The following is an 8,599-nucleotide window of genomic DNA, read 5'->3' as shown; positions in this document are numbered from 1 at the left end:
ACACATGCACAGTCACACTTTTTGGTATTTCTTTGTTCTTTGAACCCAATAAGTGCTACTCTCCAAACAAAAGCGCTTCAACACCCCATCAGGGGTAACAAGCGCTATATAAATGCAAACCTGTTTCCCTCTTCTATCCCTCCGCTTTCCTTTTGAATCCAAATAACTGACTAACCTATCCACCACTCAAATGACTTTCACATTTTCACTATACTAATTCAACACTAATCCTTCTAGGGTTTCGGAGTAGCGCGCTACTCACCGAAAAAGCACTTCAACGCCTCGTCTGGGGTAGTAAGCGCTATATAAAAGCAATTACAATACAATACAATACCTTCAGTGTGGGTGGATTTGGCCAACTTCTACAAGCCCTTTATGGGAAGTGTTACAGTGGCTAAGGTGCTTTCATGGGTCTCTGAATATTGTTAAGGAGGCTAATGGGCAGAGAGTTGCCTCCATTCCGGTGGGTGAGGACCAGGGCTTCGACTGACACCGACATCTGGAAGAAAGGATGTCTGGAGGCAGAGCTCTTACCATACTGGGACAGGCCCATATCCAGTTATCTGCCACAGATGCAGAAATTACTAGATTCCCCAAACAGTGAATGTTACTGACATCCTACAATAATCACAAACGGGGAAATTCAGTTTTATTTCTGCATGTCAAAGACTGTCTGCCTTCGGGAAGGGACACTTACAGCCAGCCCTTCACCTCCTTTTATAGCGAACTGAAGCAAATTCACATAACTTTCTGGGGAAAATAACTGCAGTTTTCAGCTAAATAAAGTAAAACCATCTATTTTAGGTGTGGTTTATCTTTCATTTGCTGCCTTCTTCTGGATGCACACCCAACACTCCAGCTTGGGAGTTCTGCACCCACAGAGTGCCACTACTGTGTTGTGACAAAAGTATAATATGAAAATGGATTTCCATCCATTTAAAATTAGTGAATTGGCAAAGTGGTACACAGACTACTGTAAATATTGTCCCAAGAATGTAGTTGTCATTTCAGATGTGGCCAGAGGGCTAGACCCCTCAGGCCAGGCACGGAGCTTAAGAACCACCCACACCACTACAAGCCAGGACACATATCCCCGCACTGGACGGAGGCAGCGGGCAGAGAAGTCAAAAGAAGGAAGAATCATGGTTAGCCGGGGAATCGCAGGCATGTGTTTCCTGCTACAATGCTATGGAGGCATCCATAAGTGTGTGGCTGTGAGCAGTACAGAGATATGAACGAGAAGTGCCAAATGTATGCCCCTCCCAATGTCCCTCCCAATTTCCACTACAGCAGCTTAGAAATCTGTAGGGTTCCACTGCGCTATGAGGTGCACCAGACTGGTCATCACCAGTTGACACAACAGCTGGCTGTATCTGGTATTCATGACAAAAAAGAGCCATATAGTAGGAGTGGGAGCACCAGGGAACCCAAAGCACCCAAGGGAGGAAACCAAGCCTTGGACTTGAGGAGAAGGAGCAGGCCTAAGGGAAGCTTTGAGCATCAAACACATGTGGGTACAGGGTGCCTCCCATATCAGAAATAGTGGCTACAGCAGGCCTACTGACCACCATCATCAGTGACACCTTGCTCATATGTACATGGTTATATGTGCCTCCATCCCTTTACTAGCCCCTCATAATTTTGGACTAGATTTTGCTGGGTGGCACAGTATCTGAAAGTTAATGAAAGGGTGAAATATTATTGCTGTGTTGTGAGGCCCCAGATAACTTTCTTCTCCCAGGATCACTAGCATGACAACTGTTGGCTTCCTTCCAACGATGCGGGTCAGAGTTGCATTTTAGGATGTAGTCTTTTTTCCTTTAATTATTTTTCAGTACAACAAGTCTCTGCACCTTTTAATGATTTGTTTAATATACAGTTGCCTCTGACAAAAAGGGAAACCTGATAGTTACCTGTCAATAGTCTGTCAACTAGTACAACTTAATACATGCAAGGGCATCAACAATAAATTGCAGAGGGAAGAAATTTGTCATCATTCGCAACCCAAAAAAATTCTTGAGCCCATCAAATGTTTTTCATTAGACCCACCCTTAGTTCCGCCTCTAGCCCCGCCTCCTTGCCACACCTCCAGTTCAATCTGATGAGTACCTGCACTTTTTCTTCCCCATTTAAAGCACTGGGCACATCTATGGTCTCCCTTTGTTAACACTGTCTTAGAATATGAGACTACAAGCAGGTGCTCGCTTCTTTGCTGATTCGAGCATACGCTGGTGGTCGGCCTTTGCGGTCTAAGAGTTGCCCAGAGAACCCATAACAAGGGCTCTTCTTGCCCGTTCAATCTGAAGAATGGTTTGCGGAACTCCAAGGTTTCCGGAGAACTGCAAAATATGCCAACACAATAGAAAATATGTCGCTGCCATTAACGTATAAACGGGAATATAAGAGATGTCTCGGGAACAGGAAGGATGTCAGATGTATACGGGACGTCTTTTAGACACACAAAAGGTGTTGCAGCAGAAGGATTATCATAGAAACAAGTGACATTCCACAGGTATAAGAGAGCTGTCCCAGCCATAAGAGAGGTGCCACAGTTTTAGCGGAGATGTAGCAACCACAGAGGCAAAGAACAGCTTACATTTACGCATGTCAGAAGAAGCAGACAGACAGACACTTGTGGTTGTCTTGCGGAACCTCTCGTAGGTGCTACAGTACTGCCATTGGCCTCACGGTGGCAATGTTGACAAAGGAATCAGCACTGAGCAAAAAAAGTTACTAAAAAACAGAGTCTTCGAAAATCGAAGGGGTAGCTTAAAAAGAGTTTGGTATCGCTGTACCACTATTTTAAAGGAAGTCTGAGAACCAGGACCGGTTCTAGCGGGTGGGCCGGGTGGGCCAGGCCAGAGGCGCAACTAGAGCCAAATTTCGGGGGGGGGGGGGGGGGGGGGGGCTAAGAAAAAATTTCGGGGGGGGGGGGAGCTGAAACTTTAAGCAATAGGCAGAGTGGAGCTTCAGGGGCTCTTAGAAGGGGTGAAACAGCGAGGCCTCATTAACATACAAATGGTCTTTTAAAGACCTGTGAAGTGCTTGGGTGCGGCTGTGTGTGTACCCGGGAAGCTGTCTCAGCCCGGGCTGCCACACACGACGGGGGGGCTGAAGCCCTTTGAGTCCAATGGGTGTTGCGCGCCTGGGCCAGGCCCACCCAAACATGAGCCTGGCCCACCCAAACAGGAGCCTTGGCCCTCGCAGTGAGTGAGGGCTTGAAGGCAGGCGCGCAAAGCACACGTCGTATGTGTCAGCCGAGCCGAGGCAGCTTCCCGGGCGCGCGCACACACAGACAGTTTTAGAGATTATCGCAGCCGCACCCGAGTACTTCACAGGTCTTTAAAAGACCATTTACATGTTAAAGGCTTTGTTTATTTTTTCACCCCTTCATCTCCACATGGCGAAAGGGACAAATCCTTTCTTTGACAAAGGTAACCTTTGCCTACTGTTCTGCTGCGTGGATATTTCTTTTCTATGCAGCGCAGGAGAAAATAAGTTTGTTTATTCGTATTCACCTTTCTTGGCCCCTGCAGCTGCTTATCACATCAGTCTGTGACACAAAGTTTGACTAATGGAGTAGGTAAGAGAATGTGTTACTATTTGTTTTTCGTTTTAAAATCTGCGCAGGCCCAGCAGGACACATACCTTGTGTGTGCTTCATTTAAACAGTTTTTATCATTATAATGGCCGATGCAGGACAACAATAAGACAATAAAAAATGCCCAGATAACGCTGGTGATAAATGATCCTGCTGGAGAGCGGTCATTTGTCTGTTAGTAGTTTTTAAATGCAGATGAACTGTATTTTATGTGGAAGCTCAGTGGGTTACTGCCTTTGTCACAGAGATCCTTGTGTTACTTGCAGTTCAGAAGTTACAATCCTAACATAGGACAGTAACCAATGAACTGTCCTCAAAGAGCTGCATACAAACATGAATGGTATATTTAGAACTTCGCTTTTTTTGTTTTGTGATATAGTTAGAACTTCCCCAGTCTTTCATTATTCTAATGTTGCTAAAATGAGTATGTTTGGGCAGATATACATTTTTATCCGTAAAGCCAACCCCCAACCGCTGGAGTACTCTTTAAATCCTGAGTGTGTGCTTCTCCAGACCAAACCCTCTCAAAATATACTGCCCACCAGTATGGATGACATGTGATTCATACACCTTGTAATCCTCATTGGCTTATGTGACATTCCCTGTAGACTGATTTATATACTTGTAGGATTCATTGTCCCTGTATAATGTGTGGGTGGTGTAAAGTACTGACACACACTACACTGATATAAGTAGCGCTATACAACAAATGAAATGCATATGAGAGAGGGGCTACGTCAAGATGAGGGGCACTGGTGGAGGGTGGCAGTGAGGGAATCTGAGGAGGAGGTAGTGGGAGGGGCTATGGAGCGATGAGGGGCACTGTTGGAGGGTGGCAGTGAGGGAATCCGAGGAGGAGGTAGTGGGAGGGGCTGTGGAGCGATGAGGGGCACTGTTGGAGGGTGGCAGTGAGGGAATCTGAGGAAGAGGTCATGGGGTGGAGGGGGGAGAGAGGGAGAGATGAGGGGCACTGCTGGAGGGTGTTAGTGAGGGAGTCTGAGGAGGAGGTCATGAGGGGGATAGGCTACAGAGAGATGAGGGGCACTGGTGGAAGGTGGCAGTGAGGGAATCCAAGGAGGAGGTAGTGGGAGGGGCTATGGAGTGATGATGACACTGTTGGAGGGTGGCAGTGAGGGAATCCGAGGAAGAGGTCATGGGGTGGAGGGGGGAGCTAGGGAGAGATGAGGGGCACTGCTGGAGGGTGTTAGTGAGGGAGTCTGAGGAGGAGGTCATGAGGGGGATGGGCTACAGAGAGATGAGGGGCACTGGTGAAGGGTGGCAGTGAGGGAATCCGAGGAGTAGGTCATGAGGGGTAGGGACTATGGGGAGATGAGGGGCACTTGTGGCGTGTGGCAGTGAGAGAATCTGAGGAGGAGATCAATAGGGGGGGGCATGGAGGGATGAGGGGCACTGTTGGAAGGTGGTAGTAAAGGTATTTACGGAGAAAGAGGTTTTTAGTGCAGCACCAAAAAAGACTTTCGCATCAGCGCTGAAGCCGGCCCTGTCATGGCCTTTCTGTTTTTCTTTATTTAATTAGCAGTCGGGTCATAAGGGCTACTGTTGAACATACTTTAAAGTGCGTGCTAATTATATTTACTGCTATATTCAATGTTTTAAGTTTGAAGGTTATTTTACTAATGTTTTTACTGGGAAAAATGAAAATGGAGCCCGATGGTGCCTGATATGGGGCTGGGGCCCAAGGTCAGCTGTGAGAAAAGGTGCACTGGAGAGGAGTAGTGGATAATCAAGCCTGGAAGGGAGTGCGCTGCAGAGTCCGGGGTCAGGTGGAGGTAGTAATGAAGAGGGATTCTCCCTGAAGGCTCGCACAGAGGAAACCTGTAAGGGAGTGCGCTGCAGAGTCCGGGGTCAGGTGGAGGTAGTAATGAAGAGGGATTCTCCCTGAAGGCTGGCACAGAGGTAGCCTGTAATGGAGTGCTTGTAGAGTGCGGGGTCAGGTGGAGGTAGTAATGAAGAGGGATTCTCCCTGAAGGCTCGCACAGAGGGAGCCTGTAAGGGAGTGCGTTGCAGAGTCCGGGGTCAGCTGGAGGTAGTAATGAAGAGGGATTCACCCTGAAGGCTGGCACTGAGGGAGCCTGTAAGGGAGTGCACTGCAGAAGTCCGGGGTCAGGTGGAGGTAGTAATGAAGAGGGATTCTCCCTGAAGGCTCGCACAGAGGAAGCCTGTAAGGGAGTGCGCTGCAGAGTCCGGGGTCAGGTGGAGGTAGTAATGAAGAGGGATTCTCCCTGAAGGCTGGCACAGAGGTAGCCTGTAATGGAGTGCTTGTAGAGTCCGGGGTCAGGTGGAGGTAGTAATGAAGAGGGATTCTCCCTGAAGGCTCGCACAGAGGGAGCCTGTAAGGGAGTGCGTTGCAGAGTCCGGGGTCAGCTGGAGGTAGTAATAAAGAGGGATTCTCCCTGAAGGCTCGCACAGAGGGAGCCTGTAAGGGAGTGCGTTACAGAGTCCGGGGTCAGGTGGAGGTAGTAATGAAGAGGGATTCTCCCTGAAGGCTCGCACAGAGGGAGCCTTTAAGGGAGTGCGCTGCAGAGTCCGGGGTCAGGTGGAGGTAGTAATGAAGAGGGATTCTCCCTGAAGGCTGGCACTGAGGGAGCCTGTAAGGGAGTGCGCTGCAGAGTCCGGGGTCAGGTGGAGGTAGTAATGAAGAGGGATTCTCCCTGAAGGCTCGCACAGAGAGAGCCTGTAAGGGAGTGCGTTACAGAGTCCGGGGTCAGGTGGAGGTAGTAATGAAGAGGGATTCTCCCTGAAGGCTCACACAGAGGGAGCCTGTAAGGGAGTGTGTTGCAGAGTCCGGGGTCAGCTGGAGGTAGTAATAAAGAGGGATTCTCCCTGAAGGCTCGCACAGAGGGAGCCTGTAAGGGAGTGCGCTACAGAGTCCGGGGTCAGGTGGAGGTAGTAATGAAGAGGGATTCTCCCAGAAGGCTGGCACTGAGGGAGCCTGTAAGGGAGTGCACTGCAGAAGTCCGGGGTCAGGTGGAGGTAGTAATGAAGAGGGATTCTCCCTGCAGGCTCGCACAGAGGGAGCCTGTAAGGGAGTGTGTTGCAGAGTCCGGGGTCAGGTGGAGGTAGTAATGAAGAGGGATTCTCCCTGCAGGCTCGCACAGAGGGAGCCTGTAAGGGAGTGCGCTGCAGAGTCCGGGGTCAGGTGGAGGTAGTAATGAAGAGGGATTCTCCCTGAAGGCTCGCACAGAGGGAGCCTGAGAAGCATCACTTGCCTGACATTTCCACCTCAGAAACCTCCTCTTCCCATCAAAGGAACATTACATGGAAAAAACACTTTTTGAGAGTGATAATATTTAGAAAGAGATTTGGAAAAGAGTGCGTTTTACTGGGCCTTGTAAGGTTAAGAAGAGATAAAGGAGGGCCCTGAAGTAGGCCTGCCTAGACATATATGCGACAAATCGAGCCCGTAGTGGCCCACCCAAATGCACCCTTGGCCCACCCAAATAACAATTCCTGGAGCCGGGCCTGCTGAGAACAGAAACGCCGAATTCATTCAGCCCTACAAAATCACAAATATGAGAGGAACCTGCGTAATTATATCCTGCGAAGGCTAGATTACCAGTCTCCAAAAACAACTTTAAACAAGCATTTACAATGCAATAGGTCTCGCATTTACGCGAGTTTGAGCTATTCACATTGCAAATAAGAATGCCTTTTATTTGTGTTTTCGTTTTTTAAACATAAATAAAAGGCATCGTCATTCACAATGCCAATAGCTTAACCTCGCGTAAATGCGAGTGTACCGGGGGATGGAACACCAAGGCTGTCAGATGTACTCTTACCAGCCGCGGTCTGTAGTAGGAGTAGCTGCAGGGCGGTGACGTGGGGAGGGGGAGGGGCAGGGTGGACGGTATTAAACTATGGATTACGGAGGTCTACAGGTAAGTTAACATATAAATTAATAAAAACGAATTTCATTGTGTGCACTGCATCGCATTCTCTCTACCCTCCTCCCCACCTCCTCTAGTGGGGCGGGGGGCAGGGGCACGAATGTAATGAAAATCCCCGGTCACAGTTAAAGCCCCCGGTTTTGGGGCCGAAGGGTCCGCGCCCACCTCAGATCCAGTCCCAGCCGCGGGTGAAAATACCCCACAGGGCTCCCGGAACGGCCCCACCCACCCTGGTATTTACGGGTCTTTGTTTAGAAACAAACTGATACACAGTAACAACCGGTGCCTGATACACACGGACCGGCCTTTGTAGTTACAAACACTTCCTTGTAATTCTAACAAACCGATTCCGAGGACTGCACCCTTCAGGGAGGATTTCCATATTTCACATCACTATGCGCAGCGGACGGATTTACTTTCGCCTTCCCTAGAAACCTCACCCGCTTTCCAGGAAAACCGAATCAAGGATTTGAACGGGTTAAAGATTAAGTTAACGGTTTAACGCTGCAGGAAGAAGCGCTCCTCTCGCAATGGAAACCTGCACAAAAGTAAAATGCAATGAAATATCGATGCGGTGAAGAAATCTATAGAATTACAGGTTACTGAAAATAAACGGAAACAAGCCTGGGATCATTGTACTCCGGGTACAGAGGGGCCCGCATGCCCGCCACCGCCTGGCCATGGCCAGGAATGCAGACTCCTTCTCTTCACGTGCGCACGCCATGACGTATTTGCTCGGCTTTCCTCGCCTGTTACCTTTTGCGACGAGCGCAAAGCAGGCGAGGCCGTCCAAATGGGACGGCTCAGAAAGCCAAGCAAATAAGTCACCGACACCTCTTTTCCAATGGCTGGCCACCATTTAGCATAAACGGTGACGCCAGCCAATGGAAAAGAGGGGCGGGGCTTAATGCCCCTTGCAGAAAATACCCACATCTCATTAAATCTCGCCAGCGAGACTGCGCATGCGCGCAGCCTACGCTAGGCGAGACCTAAAAAGTGATCTTCAGTAAATTCTGCCTAAACGCAACCCATATCTAGATAGTTGACTCTGGACTAGTGTTTACATGTTGTAAATGCATGCATTCTTCTG

The sequence above is a fragment of the Triturus cristatus genome, chromosome 11, assembly GCF_964204655.1.
Source record: "Triturus cristatus chromosome 11, aTriCri1.1, whole genome shotgun sequence".
In the NCBI taxonomy this organism is placed as follows: domain Eukaryota; kingdom Metazoa; phylum Chordata; class Amphibia; order Caudata; family Salamandridae; genus Triturus; species Triturus cristatus.
Note: the sequence above shows the minus strand (reverse complement) of the source record.